Source organism: Carassius gibelio, chromosome B14 (assembly GCF_023724105.1).
Source record: "Carassius gibelio isolate Cgi1373 ecotype wild population from Czech Republic chromosome B14, carGib1.2-hapl.c, whole genome shotgun sequence".
In the NCBI taxonomy this organism is placed as follows: domain Eukaryota; kingdom Metazoa; phylum Chordata; class Actinopteri; order Cypriniformes; family Cyprinidae; genus Carassius; species Carassius gibelio.
The window spans coordinates 17,120,811-17,137,103 of record NC_068409.1 but is presented as its reverse complement, the minus strand read 5'-3'; the positions used below and the strand labels follow the sequence as shown (position 1 = coordinate 17,137,103).

The following is a 16,293-nucleotide window of genomic DNA, read 5'->3' as shown; positions in this document are numbered from 1 at the left end:
GTACCCCGAGACCCAGACGTACACTCAGACAGACGCCCCACAACTTCAGGCTTTGTGTGTTTGCTCCGGGACGGGTCGGCGGTCAGCTTGAAAGGAAAACAAAACCCTCTGGAATATTTCCTGAGACTCTGCTGGTGAGGATGGAGATATTAACCAATGACGCCATTGCAGATACACGGCGTGTGATGCATGGACCCACAATCTCAAAATAATGAAAACACAGTCATCATTTATTCCCCTCATGCTGTTGAAACGCATATTTTGCTAAATGTCTCTGCTGCTTTTTTCCATTTAGTGGAAGTGCATGCCAAAATTGGTTGTAACAAGCGTATTGTATTGCATTGCATTATATGTTATGCCCTCACAATAAAACAGAGCTTCTATTACATATTATTGGGAGAAGTAGATTGACGACTGATATTTATATACATTTTATGCAAGTAGTAACAGTACTGTTATAAAATATATCATTTATTTCATGAGAGCTTTAAAAGTAAGAATTTTATATGAATTTTTGGTCATATTAATATCAACAACTGCACCAAATCACACATTTTTGCTCAGTTTACGCTTCTGAAAAAAAAAAAAAATGATTATGTCTTTACTATATTTTAAATTCATGAGCCATAAAAAAGATGATGTATCAAATATAAAAAAATAACACATATGAAATGTTATTTCTTTGTTTGTTTGTTCAATACATTTAAATAGTTTTTTTTTTTTCAGACTATTATTTCATGTCATGCTTTTAAATGGTTAACATTTTCAATACTGAAATATTTCTCCTAAATCTCATTTTGCAATCGCACAACTTCTAATTTTGGCATCTGAAGATGTGCAACATCAAATAAAAAATAAATAAAAAAACCCGAACAGCATTGGTTTCTGATTGTTTTCTAACTGAAAAAGACGTGCATTTTTAAAACGCATACATGTAAATAATAACTGAGTGCTAAAAAGTAAGGATTTTCAGAATATAATGACTTTTACACATTTAGTTTTATCCTTGTGCAAAACTGCTGTATGGCTTCAGAAGACTTCTAGGGCATAGGTCATCGGACCACTTGTATTTATTTATTTTATTTTGCAACCTGACAATCCTCAGTCAACTTTTACCTTCAACGTATACAAAAGAGCAGCATGAACATTCTGCTAAACGTCTCTTTTTGAGTTCCACAGAAGAAAGTCAGTCATGCGTGTTTGGAATAACATGAAGGTGTAATGAGAATCAAAAGTGACGGATGTATCTAAAGCAGCTCAGTTTCAGCAGTACACGCATGCCACACATGTGCAATTTAAGTTTCTCGATCTCAAACATCCATATGGCCCTCAAGTTGACCGTTTGGTTGGGGGAAAGTGACCCATTTGTCCCTGAGGGGTCATTCACTCAGCAGAAAGCAACCAGTCGATACAGCCTCAGTCCAGTCGCGCTGCAGCTGCTTGAGAAGCAAGGGGAGGGTGTTTTATATCTTCTCTCTGAGGAGAGAGGAAGCCACTCACAAAGTGAAGGAAATGTCAGTGTCGCTGGGGTCGCAGTTAAAAAGCAGCATTTCCAACAGCCTCGAGCGACGAAAACCCACAAAGTGTCCAAGAACTTCCTCCGAATTAAACAGAATCATCTGTCACTTAAGCTGCATTATCCAGTGTCACACTGAACAGGTTTATGTGAAGTAAACGCTGGATGTTTCCTGAGGTATTTCACGCAGAGCTGTGTGGGATTGCATGCGACGTGACTCCTGCTCGCGTCCTGAGAGATCTGAGCATCCCGAAAGATCGTGCACTTGATCTTCTGAGACGTTTTGAATGATAAGTGTACATCTAAACTAAATCTAAACTGTGACGTCTGAACATAGATGCCCTGCTGTGCAAGACTGAGTCAGATCTATAAGTGTGTACGTGTCTAGGAACTCATCAAAGAAGAGATTTTGTTTTAGTGGGAGAATCAAGGGTTATGGCTTTCATGATTATTTTCAGCATCTCACTGCTCTGATGTGAAATATATAGAATAAATTGGAAAAATCGCTCTGAATAAAATCCTACTTCTTATTAGGTGCAATGTATTTATTTTTTTTCTGCAAAAAGATTTGCATCTCTTCCAGAAAGATTCATTTAAATTGAACTAAAATCCTGATATGGCTTAGTGCAATTATAAAATTGCAAAGGCTCGGTTCATAGTAAATGCTGCTCCTCACAAACTTATCTCTGCTTCTTAAAGGCATTATTTTTATTGCCTTATTTTTCTTATTTTTTTATTTTACAGTGAAATATTGCAATTTATTTTGTCATTTGTAATTAATTTTTTAATTAGAAGAACATCTATTTATTTATTTCCAATTGCATAATTTATGCACCCCTATAAAAAACATCCTGGCATTTCTTAAAATCACATTCAAAATTGCAGTAGCAATTTTTATCAAAAATATGAAACTTTTTACCCCCAAACCACAGATAAAGTATCAATGCAGATACTTTAAATTTAAGTGCAATGACACAAGTAAAGATGACTGTAATCAAATGCATATTTTTAATATAAAGTGGATCCCATAAATACAGTAGGATACAAAAATCTAATTTAAACCTGAAACAAAAAAGTTTAATCAACAAAACTCTTTCTTGACATTCGTTTACACTGTAATTTGTAGCCGAGGAAATGATGTAAAGTTAAAGATAAATAGCATTGGGGAAGGAGGAGGGGGCACTATTACTGATATTAAATTACAAAGTTACAAGAATCCCCGGTCTCCCTTTTCTAAATAATGCAAAGAAATTTAATTTGAGCATCAGTCTTGCTCACACTGTTTATATATTTATGAACGTGAACTCAAACCAATGTTGATAGCTTATTTTAATTGCTGCGTAGAATTGAGAGACTCCTGATAAACACTGGACGTCTTTTCATAATCTAGAGTACGCTGGACATTAAATGCACACCAGAATGCAATTTTCCATTTAATTCGATCAACACGACCCGTAGAGATATGATCTTGATTATTAATATGCAGTTTCAAACAGTGATTTCATTTTCCCAAAGGTCTCGCCGCATAATTGTCGGCTTGATTGCATGTGATTGTTTTTAAGTAAGAAATGAAGACAATAGAAATGTCACTCACCACATGCATGTGTGTGTATGAGCCTGAAAGGCTTTGTTTAATACAGAAATCATGTCTGACAGGCCTTTATTGTGGACCAGAGCCTCGAGTGAGTAGGTTACTAAATGCATACATCTATAGGTTTGTGGCGTGACCGTCCAAATATCAATTGTCTCATTTGTTTAACAGTCCTGAAGAGCTCACTGTGCAATCTGTAGCAAGAGAAAACTTTTTTTAGCAGAACAGACTTTCTTGTTTTCTCAACATTGCAACATTATTTAACAGATTAATTGTTATTTGACTTATTGATTTGCATGATTTAACCATGTATTTCTGTGTCTTTGGAAGGCGTTTGTCTTATGAACGCATTAAAATTCATATGATTTCTCATTCACACATTCCCAAACTTTTTTTTTTTTTTTTTTACATCACTGCATTTTTATGTCATTGTTGAACCCCTCATGTTCTGACTTTGTATTAAACCTCAAATTTATGATCTATTTATGCAAATAAATTAATCTGCATTAATTCATAATAATTTACAATTAGCATTAGCCTCCATAGAAGTGAACAATGCATTTAAAGCATTTACTCATTTGGGCTAATTTCTACATAAATATATACAGTAGTACTTTCCCAAATTGTTTAATTGTTTTGTATTGCAAGTCTTCCAAAAAAATGTAAATATGCATGTATCTTGCATGTAAAAATGTATCTTATAAAAAAATTTGACATATTAAAGGTGTTTGCAAATGGTATTTTTGGTTATATATGAACGATGTCTGTATGTGTTCTGATGCCCAACCTGAGGCTGACGTGAACACAGTTTACAAATCACTCAAGTTCTTTACTCTGCAATCAATACCAGGTCCAAACAGTACTCACAGATATCGACTGCAGCAACTACTCCTAAAACACAGCTCTGGCTTTGTCCGTAAACGGCTCCCACATCTATCAATAGCCAGCATTAACCAGAGCAACATGTTTTACAGAGGAAGGCAGCTAATGAATGTGCCTTTAGGATGATGAAGCTTCGGGAAAATCTCTAAAACCTTTTCATTTATTAAAAAAAATTATAGTCTTTTATCGGCTGTGCTTTTCATTAAGCTCTATCCACAGGATGCCACTGAGCACAATGCATGCTTAATTAAGGTGACTTTACAAGAAAGTGTCAGCACATTTGGTTGAAGTGAGCTCAGATCATATAGCGGGAACTAAGCACAGCATACAAAGATATCCATTTAAAAGAGAAACGCTGCTTTTGTGTTATTGTGTGGCTGGCCTTTAATCTCCTGCCTGTTTCAAAAGAGCTCTTTTCAACCTTAATGAGATCAAACAGACTCAGATATACATACTATATATATAGTATATGCAATATGCTTTTCACCTTTAGGAAATTCTGGAATTAGTTTTTAATTCCAAAATAGGTTTGTGCTGGTGCAAGACATTAGTAAAAGTGGCCCCAAAAGTCAAGTAATATTTATATTAATTAGTGAAATATACTTAAAATTGTAACCAAAAATGGCATGTATTATACTTGGACCAGTAAAGAACAATCTAACAATACTAAAGCTTCACAGGAAACCTCAAATTTTCTTTATTCTAGTTTACAAATATGACTTTCAGGATTATTTTGCCTCAGATAAAGATAGTGTTAAAGGAATATTTCACCCAAAAAATTAAAATTGCATTCCATCACTGTCTCCACTTTCTCCTCTGAATGGGTGCCGTCAGAATGAGAGTCCAAACAGCTGCTAAAAACATCACAAAGTAATCCACTCCAGTATATTAATTAGTCTTTTGAAGCCAAAAGGATGCTGTGTTTGTTTAACCCTTCTTCCAGTAAAAAAGACCATTCTGGGTTGTCTCTTACATCAAAATCCAGCCACATATTCGTTTAGAGCTGTGCAGATTTCTCTCCTGATTCAGACCAGAACACTTTTTCTCAGGAGGAAGCATTATTATGGTCTCATATTTTTTTATGAGTGATTCAGTGTTCCATTTTTCCAAATCTGACGAAGGAATAAAACTCACTGAGGGTGAATACATTTAAAGAAAATAATTTTTTTGGCGAACTCCTCCTTCAAGCTAAACATCAGCTTACTGTTCGTCAGTCGAGAGTGACATCTGCTGAACTGCTCATGCCATTTCCATCGGTTTCCATTCATGTCCTCTGAACAGGAAGTCAAAATCACCGAAATTCCTGCTTCATGAATGACCATTTGTGTGACATAAATCCCAGTAAATTCCTCGCCCGAGGACAAGAAGGGAGTTACATCTTATCTCAGTGGAATATCTCACCAACCTACTATACAGACTCCCAGAATCAGTTAAACATAATTGTTCAATGTTCCTCCTTTTACATCACCCGACTTCAAAATGCCGATGTAAAGGGTTAATTTAACAAGGAACCTGTTGTGATGAATTAGAAACTGAGATAAGACGACTGACCAGTGCCTTTTCACACTTCACGAGTCTGGATGAAATCATCTGTGCATGCACACTCCAGTTCTTCTGGAAAAAAACACGGCTTTGTTTTGATTGTCTGGGATTCAAAATTGGATAGGGTTGGACAACTTCTGCAAATGTCAACATATTCCAAAGGTCTCAAGCCACTGTTGAGAGAACAGAATAATGAATGAGAGGGAAAGCAACAATCCATGTGCTAAAATAAATCCTCGCTGTGCACCAAAACGCTGCAAATGGAACACAATTGCCTCCTAACCTCCATGGATCTTTATTCAGACGTAGAGAAAAACAGAACAGTGTGATGCCTATATTCATTAGAGTCTGAATTTGCTTGAATTAATAAAATATTTTGCACTAAAAAAGCACTCGCAGAAAGGGTTTGCGATCTCCCAGCTGGGACTTTTTTGACGAGCGTCCACCACATTTCAAGAATGGTTTGTTGAACCTTCAAAGAAAATTAAGCCATTCAAGACAAACCTGAAACATTCATGGCCCAATTCTGCGATGCTAGTCTCTGTGTTTATGTCAGAGGAGTCTGGGTAGTTGTGCAAATGAGCTTTCCATCAGCTTCACGGGACAGGAGCAGTCAGTCACTCTGCTTTACAGTCTCCCTCCTGGGCTCATGGCTTTCACAGAGCTAACAGATTTGGACAGCTCGCTGCTGATGGTTTCCATGTGCTTCATACTTCATCTTGAGAAACGGTTCTGAGCAAAGCAGCTTGCTGATTAGTTTTTTCATTGTGCAGAGTCTGCATAAACATGTGCATATGTAAAAATGCAACTACAGTAATGCTAAGTAAGCTCATCTCACCAAGTGGCGAGACACAGAGGTTAAAGACAAATGTCTGATCTTAAAGCAAAGAAATATTAGTGTTAAAAGGCTTTTTGAGCTGGCAAGGCAGACTCTATCTATCTACACACACACACACACACACACACACTGTACATACATATCTACACATATTGTCTTTATTAACTCTTCCATAAATTAAAGTCTCATGCAGATTTTAAATCAGAGCAGGATTAAATCTTAAAGTCACTGCATTTAATGATGCATGCACTGCTACAAAATATTCTTTTGAAATATTATTATAAAGTTTTGTCTTCTTTTTTGTGTTGTTGTCTATTACAAATATCTATTCTATTACAAACTTCATTAAATCAAGACACATTTATGTGAGATGCAAAGTGAAGATATGCAGTTTGACAAAACTGATCAAATTTAAGTGAGTGTACGCTTAAAACAAGAACAAACATCTAAATGCTTGTTATCCCTTTGGATAGAAGTAGATTTTTCAATATACACTACCATTCAAAAGTTTTTCAAAAGTTTTATTTAACAAATAGGGTGTTAAACTAATAAAAAAAATAAAATAAAAAAAAGTTGTAGTATTTGTATTTTGAATAAATGCTGCTCTTTTAACTTTAAAATGTTTCCAACATTTTCCACGTAATCAGTTTATTAGAATGATTTCTGAAGATCATGTGACACTGAAGCCTGGAGTAATGATGCTGAAAATACAGCTTTGATCACAGAAATAAATTACAACTTAATGTATATCAAAATGAAAAACTGATATTTTTAATTGTTATAATATTTCACAATATTACTGCGATTTATGTATTTTTTATTAAATAAATGCATCCTTGATGAGCTTAAGACACTTATTTTTACTACTTTAGTATACTAATGAAAATTACAAGAAAATTAAAAGCACAAATATTGAGAGATTGAGAACACAGCATAATACTAAATCTACTGAATCCATAATCTGGGGATATGTGCAGAACAAACATAAATTTCATATTTCACAAAATTTGCACCTCCAGATTTAAAAAAAAAACTGCACATTGGCAACATTTTGCCAAAGGTTTTATAGGATATACAATAAAAATGAAAAAACATTGATTAAATGTATGGCGGGGATGGCATCAACATAATATTTGTCTACTAAATAGTAATCACTCATCTTCCTTGAATTAAATAAATATATCATCCTATAGCTGCCTTCACAATCTACACTGACTGTGTTCGATCTTTTTTCTGAAAAAAGTCTATTCTTAAAACAAAAACACTATTATAACTATTCAAAGGACTGCTTTCAAAACAGCACTAACTGTTACTTTTTTATAAATGCTAAAACTCATGGCATCCACACAACTCTTACTCCTTTACAAGAATCCCTTGAGGACCGGACTCTGTTTATGACACTGCTGATAAAAGACAAAGCTCTGCATATTTTTTCCCTGTTGTTATTATTCAAGGAAATATGAGCACACGGATTTGTGTTAATGCACTGAAGTGTAACAAATGTGTGCAAATAAGAGCATGCAGCACTCAAGTTAATTACGCACTAAAAAGGGAGCACTCATTAACATTATCCTGAAGTGTAAACAAAGTATATTCATTAGTTACGGACTTTGCAAATACAGCTTGGGTCTGTTGGAAATGCAGAAGATTTGACTCGTGTGATGTAAAGTGTTATTTCAGTCATGAATTGGAAATCCTTTACACAATGTAAATTGAGTCCTTCTGCTCCAGGATACTTCATAATAAAAACTTATTTCTTTCTGTAGTCAGAATTGACTTTTATTTGAGTGTAGCCCTCCTCCTTGACATGTACATCAGCCGGTGTCCCCCAGGGATCTGTCCTCTGACCTTTCTCGTTATGGAGCTCCACTTGTTGTGTGGAATTTCTCACAGTGGGCCATTCTGCAAGAGTATTTCAAAGCAGACTTGGACTAGTTACGGACTTTGCAAATATAGCTTGGGTCTGTTGGAAATGCAGAAGATTTGATCATGTGATGTAAAGTGTTATTTCAGTCATGAATTGGAAATCCTTTTCACAATGTAAATTCAGTCCTTCTGCTCCAGGATGCTTCCGAATAAAAACGTATTTCTTTCTGTAGTCAGAATTGTCTTTTATTTGAGTGCAGCCCTCCTCCTCGACATCTACATTAGCCGGTGTCCCCCAGGGATCTGTCCTCTGACCCTTCTCGTTCTGGAGCTCCACTTGTTGTGTGGCATTTCTCACAGTGGGCCATTCTGCAAGAGTATTTCAAAGCAGACTTGGACATGCTCCTGCGGGGCCGCTGGCCTGAGCTTTCGGGCCCCAGCTGGCTCTGTGCTGCCAGCTGCATCCAGTAGTTATTCCTCAAAGACACAACCCCAGGTGTCCTTCCCTTCTGCCCTATAATTCCCGTTTCTTTCATCCTTGCAGGATGTCCAACTTGTATTATGGGCTCATTCGATAAAACAACGTCCAGAGGAGCAGAGGCAGATACAGGTTCAACACAGACACACAAACAGATTGTTTGCAGATGCAGCCGGCTTTCACAATCTGCGAAAGGAAACTTTTTCAGCGCTATCCGGCTCCACAGAGAGATGAAGCACATGCAAACCATCTCAAATCTTCCCAAATAGGGATTAATTGCTAATTAAAAGGAAAAATAAAACAAACCTATTCATGTGCTAAGGGAAATGTGCAGCAAAAAATAAATAAATCACAGTTTTCTAATGTGGTCGGAGTGTTTTAGCACATTACTAACTGATTGCTATGCCGTTCTGATTGTTAGCATGTTGCTGTGTGTTTACTAATCTGACATGAGTGTTTTTAAGATGTTATTAGGTCTGTATGATCGCTAAGATGTTCTGAGGGTTTTTAGCACATTATGAATTGCCTTCTATTATGATCTGATTGTCAAGCATGTTGTTATGTGGATGCTAATGCGTTATAAGTGATTTAGGATTATTTGGTTATATTATTGCTAACATATTCTGAATGTTAGCATTTGGCTACACCATTGCTAAAATGTTCAAAGCGTTTTCATCAGATTACTGCATGATTGCTAAGTCATTCTGAATATTTGAGCATCTTTCTACGTGGTGTTCAGATCGTTTTCATCAGATTACTGCATTGTAACCTAGTCGTTTTGGGTCTTTTAGCATCTTTCTATATCATTTTAAGGTGTTTTTATCAGGTTACTGCAGGATTGCTTAGTTGATCTGCATGTTTTACCATTTTACAACATGGTTTCTAAGTTTTTCAAAGTATTTTCATCAGATAAATGCATGTTTGCAAAGGTGACAGATATTCTGTATTTAAATCTGATGTTTTTTCAGCCATTTGTTATTTTTACGTTTTTTTTTTTTTTTTTTTTTTTTCTCAGCCACTCAACTGTCCATCAGGTGTAAATCATAAGTCAGAATGCATAATTCATAAATGTAATAGCACCCTTCTCCTCAAAAAAATAAATAAAATAGTATAATTCATATGCAAAACACAAATGCGTGGAGTTACACGCCAAAGTTCACTAAAGTTAGGGACTTGTTCAAACCCAAGTGAGCAGCAGTAATAGAGATGCTCTCCTCATAGCAAGTGCCATTAAAACACAGCAGCAGTTTATTTGCGATCTTCAAAGCCAGAAGACTCCCTATCTGTCATTATGTTTAGTTTTGCTCGGAGAACATTCCCGTTTCTGCTTTATTTAGAGTCTGCTCCGCTAAATGTTTAATTATTTTGGCAGATGTGTCTGATGAGGAAGACACATAGAAATTGTCAATAACATCATCCGTGAAGAGAGCGAGAAGTGTGAGAGCTGCGAGATGAATTTCATAAACAGAGGATGAGAGTATTAAAAACTGGAGGATTATGACAAGAGGTATAAAATGGGATTGCCTGGATTTCCATACTTTCTGCAACACGGCAGATCGTCCTCACTCTACATCAAACAGAGAATTGTGGGGCAAAATTCATCAGCTTGGCAACTAGGACTGCAGTGCTTACTCACGACAGATCTGCCATCGGTGAGATTAGCAAAGCACTCGAGTCTGCTGCACAATTGAAACAACTGTGATAACAAACAGCAGGTGAAATGGTCGCGGGATTCAGATATGGTTGGATAATAGCAATGCTAATGCTACCTGATTTCACCTAATAACACATAAGTCTTTACCAACAGGTGACGCCAATCGGCTACTTCAACTCTTTATCCGCAATTGATGCAATTTTTCAGTTTTAGTCCTCATGCATCAAAGAAACGAGTGTGCAGACATCTTAAGAAGTTTGTCTTTGAGTTTCTCTTTAGAATGTTGATGAGTTATTTATTTACTGAGAAGTTATGTGCATTATAATGTCATAAATGTCAGTAGACCTGTACGTTTTAAAACAAGCAGTTCATGCAAACGGTATAGGGATGATTTTGGCAATGGTGGGGACCAGGGGTGGTTGTAGGGTGAGTGGAGATCTGGGAAAAATCCATGTATGTGACTTTTTATTTTAATAAATCAGAAAGATTTACCTCATTTAAAATATACAAAAACAATAAAAACAAAAACAAATTTAAAACATTTTATTTAAAGTATTGAGGAAAATACATTTGCTTTTTGCAAACAAAAATGAAGAATTGCAAAACAAATGAAACGGCGCGAAAGCAATGATTTTGCAATACATATTTTCCATGGTCATATCTATTAATTTGCAACGTTGCTTTTATTTTGCGTGTAAGTCTAGTTTGAGCTTGCGATACCATTTTTCCTTTGCGCTTCACTTTTCTGCACGTCTCTCTTTGTGGCACTGTTTTGACGTGGGGGCGGAGTCAATGGACGGGGGCGTGTACAACATGCCTCCGTGGAAGTGACGTCATCGGCCCGAGACACAGCTCACTGATCCAGGTCCTGTCATGATGAGCATAGACTTTCCAGTGGATCGTTTATTTTTATTCAGTAGCATTAAAACATTCATGTTTTCGTTTTATTTTATTTAATAACAAATGTATGTGTATTATCAGCGTTTGCTCAAGTTAAAGAAGTTGTTAACATGAACATCTGCTGTTTATTTCTCTCGATGTGCACACTTTTATAGCATTATGTGTATTGGGATCGCAAATCATTTGAGTCAGTTCTGGAGTTCGGAGCGGGATCGCGAATCATTTGAGTCAATTTGGGGATCGCGAATCATTTGAATAAGTTCGGGAGTTCGGAGCGGGATCGCGAATCATTTGAGTCAATTTGGGGATCGCGAATCATTTGAATAAGTTCGGGAGTTCGTAGCGGTATCGCGAATCATTTGAGTCAGTTTGGGGATCGCGAATCATTTGAATAAGTTAGGGAGTTCGTAGCGGGATCGCGAATCATTTGAGTCAATTTGGGGATCGCGAATCATTTGAATAAGTTTGGGAGTTCGTAGCGGTATCGCGAATCATTTGAGTCAATTTGGGGATCGCGAATCATTTGAATAAGTTCGGGAGTTCGTAACTGGATCGCGAATCATTTGAGTCAATTTGGGGATCGCGAATCATTTGAATCAGTTTGGGAGTTCGTAGCGGGATCGCGAATCATTTGAGTCAGTTTGGGGATCGCGAATCATTTGAATCAGTTTGGGAGTTCGTAGCGGGATCGCGAATCATTTGAATCAGTTCGGGATTTCGTAGCGGGATCGCGAATCATTTGAGTCAATTTGGGGATCGCGAATCATTTGAATAAGTTCGGGAGTTCGTAGCGGGATCGCGAATCATTTGAGTCAATTTGGGGATCGCGAATCATTTGAATCAGTTCGGGAGTTCGTAGCGGTATCGCGAATCATTTGAGTCAATTTGGGGATCGCGAATCATTTGAATCAGTTTGGGTTCGGAAATCATAGCTGTATATGGATAGGCATTTTTAACTAATTTAGTTGCTAGTTATAATTACGTTTTCCACGCTTGTTTAGGTGTGAAATGTGAACTCGTATTTTTTGTTTTAATGATGTGCCATTTAACAGTATCAAGTATATTCAAAAACTAAACAAATCGTGCCTAAAAAGTGCGTGCATCTAGGCTAATGTAAAGTTACATGATGAAGTCATACTAGTGCGCGTGTGAATTTTGAGTGCGTTCTTTCACTGCATTATTCGGTGTATTCAAATGCATTTATGAATGCATGTGAATGATCACAAAATTCAAGATATGAACCCTTTGTGCCAAAAGGGTTCTTTCTTGTCATTATAGAACCTTTTTAGCATAAAAGGGTCTTTGGAGTTGAGTAAAGAACCCTATGGTTCTATATAGAACCCCAATGATCCCTTTCTTCTAACAGTTTGTTGTCATAATGGGGACTACAACTACAAACAACTGATCAAAACAATTTCTAGGAATAATTTAGTAGTTGCTGTATGTAACATGCCATAGCTTCTCTACTAAATGATATGCCCTTGTCATTACAAGCCATCGCTTGTAATGACAAGCACATATCATTTAGTAGAGAACTTACTTTAGAAACCATAGTGCTCTACTTAAATACGAAGAGGTCAAGCAACAGATTGATGAGTTGAAGGGTTAATTTACCCAAAAATGAAAATTAGCTGGAGTTATCCTAGGTGTATATGACATTATATACATATTGCATGTTCACATATTCACAAAGCAATATATTCTGGGAGCCATGAAGTGGGGAAAGAGTTGAAGTCAACATGAAGCGGCGTTTGCATTTGACTTTCAAAACGTGCTGTATTTCCAAGCGAAACTGAATATTCAACAAGAGGCTTGATTTTATCCATCAAGAGCTGATTGGCTCGTGAGCAGTGGGCGCTTGATTCGGTCCAGCTCTGTGTCCCACTCTCCTCATCTGTTCCTGTAGTAAACTCTCCAGCCTACACACTGACCACTGCCTGCATCATCTCAGACATTTAGGACGGATTTCAAAGCCTGTATCAGCCAGACCACGACACTGACTACTGCCTTCACTCTTCCAGTCGTTTAGGACGGATTTCAAAAGGCTATGTATGAATGCAGGACTGCCAGCTGCTGCTTATAACACTGCCTGCATCGCTTTAATAACACCTGAATACATGGCTAGTATTACATGATATGCATGATTTTGCAGATGCCTTAAGTCAAAAGTTTGAAATAATTTTGTGTTTTAATGTTTTTGGAATAAATCACTCATGCTTACCAAAGGTTGCATTTATTACAGTAAAAACAGGGATAGTGTGAAATTCTTTTGCAGTTTATTTGTTTAAAATATTTTAAAATGTAAATTATTTCTGTGATGCTCCGGTGTATTTTCAGCATCATTCCTCCAGTCTTCAGTGTCACAATCTTCAGAAATCAGAATAATATGCTGAATTCTTGTTCTTTCATTAATAATGTTTATTAGAATTTAAAAGAACTTCACTCTTTGAATAGTTAACAAAACAAGAAACATTTCTGATTATTATCAACATTGAAAACAGTTGTGCTGCTTAATATTTTTGTGTAAACCATAATGCATGATTCTGTCATGATTAAAAAGTTCAAAAAATATTTATTTGAAACAAAAATATTTTGTAACAAAAAAATCTTTACTATCACTTTTGATCACTTGAATGCATCCTTACATAAAATTATAACAAGTATTATTATTATTTTTTTTTATATATATTATTTACCCCAAACATTTAAATACTACAGTATTGCAGTTTCCACAAAAATATGAAGCAGCACAACTGTTATCAAAATTTATAATGATCAGAAATGTTTCATTTTGATCACCGGATTAAAAGAGAGAGAGAGAGAGAGAGAGAGAGATTTTAAACACTATTCAAAGAAAGGAGTTTTTTATTGTTATAACTTTTTTATAACATTACTGTATTAATGCATTACTGTTTTTTGATCAAATGAGCAGGAGACTAAAAAAATAGTAGTGCATGTTTATTAAATTAATTATACATGATAAATGAGTCTCACTGGTTCCTCTCAAGGTTTTTTTTCTTTCTTTTTTTTCTGACAACTGTCTCTTCTCTCACTGGTTTAAGACATTTTATTTAACGCTGTTTTGAGACATTATGAATTGTGAAAAAAAGTGCAACAAATAAAAACCACAGATGCATACTTTTTGAATTCTTGTTATTCTCGCTAATCCATATAACTACTGTTGTTATTGCCATAACCTTTATTAAACTTACATTAACTATTGCCAAGATTTCAGAAAGGCTACAGCAGTAACCTAAAACAATGTTAAACCAAACTAGTTATTTGGGTATAAATTGGTTTATTATTTCTCTGCCTATCTGATCTAAGTGACGTCAGCTGAAAAGAAAAACTGTTTGCAAATAATAAAGAGAAGTTCTGTGTATAGAATAAGTAAACAGGGTCGGTTTTGATTAATGGTTGATTCAGTCACTTCGAAGAAACATGAACACTTCTCTTGATCTGATGAGTGTACAGTTTCTCCAAGACGTGATAAAACAAAGAATTCATAAGGTTATTGTTTAATGTAATCCATTAGTGCACACACAGATCGTGTTTCATGCTTGGTTTGGAGCTTCTTGCTTTATGAAGCACATCATGGGGTCAAGTTTGAAACCAGAGTCCTATTGAACATAATTCTTGCATCCTCGGGGACATGCACTTCTGACAGGAACACACGAATAAGTAATTCTCCCTGAAAATGATTGGGTTTGTCATTTAAAAAGCCTCAACTCAGACTATCACATCACTATTCACTCAAGCTCATTTCTTTAGCTTATATATGACCCTGGAGCACAAAACAGTCATCAACAACAACAAACTAAAACACTTATTAACATATACTAACTTGCCTTCGAATCTCAGGGAGACTTGTTTAATTAAATAGAGTATTTTAACCCCTTAACTGAAAATTCACGAGAAAGTGATCTATCAACTACACAAGTTGTGTTCCAAATTTGAAGTTGATATGAAAAAAATTGAGTTTCATTAAAATTTTTGTTTAGGCGTTATACCAAAAACCCAAACTTTTTATGCATTTCGTTCACAAGTCTATACATTTATCTTTTAATATTATGTCTATCACAAAATAACCACCAAAAATAGAAACTTGAGACTCCAGCGGAATGTATTTTTTCAAGATTAGAATACGTTTAGGTTCTAAAAGACATTTTGTAATATGACACCTCCACTAAGGTGGACCCCTAAAAGATTTTGAAATACCATATCTATGGCAACACAATGTCTGATTCCAAAATAGGTTCCACGAGATACATTTTGAGATTTTAAGCTTTCAAATGGTATGTAGCTTATGATGATTACTAAAACATGAGATATGGAAAAAGGCAATGAAATAAAGGCTTTTTGTGATAACTCCTGTTATGATGTAGTTCTTGGTGCACTCTTGTCATAAATTAATTAAAAATAATAATAAATTCATTTTAATGCACTTACATAACTTACATAATTTCAACCTTTCCAATGATATATAGTGTGTTTGGATTATACTATAATTGTACTGGATTGTACTATAATGAAGTAAAGTGTATATATAGAGTTCATAATCCAATTAAAAGTCTTAAATTTTTTGGAATCTGATCATGTTATCCAGATTACATGTAATCATTTAGTACGCAGCACTGAAAGAAAATATATGAAACTTAAAAACCTCCCAATATGAGGGTTTGGACGCTGTATATTAAACAAATATGAATCTTTCAGACTCGAGTGTTCGGTCCATTGGCATCTTCCAATCTACTCTTATTCCCTAACAAGCGAAGATAAATAATATCCATCAGATCCGACCGAGAGGTGTCCGACTCTGATCTCAACTTCACATCCAAGCAGCACACTGCTTCTTTTCAAGGTGAAGTCAGGCTCTTCACAGGAATAAGGTGAATATAGATTAGTTGGGGTTTCCGAGCAGACCCTCATCGCTCGTCATCACAGCTGCTGTGATTGACAGGTCAGTGATCAATAGCAGAGCAGAGGCCCCTGTCCTTCTCCAGACCCAGAGCTGCTGCCAGCGAAC

General features: G+C 35.9%; 1 protein-coding gene across 1 annotated transcript in view; it reads right to left on the bottom strand.

Moving 5' to 3' along the window:
* LOC127971522 (GDNF family receptor alpha-4-like) overlaps positions 1 to 16,293 on the bottom strand; it is a 236,256-nt gene that overhangs the window by 68,973 nt on the left and 150,990 nt on the right. The gene's annotated exons all lie outside the window — the stretch shown is intronic.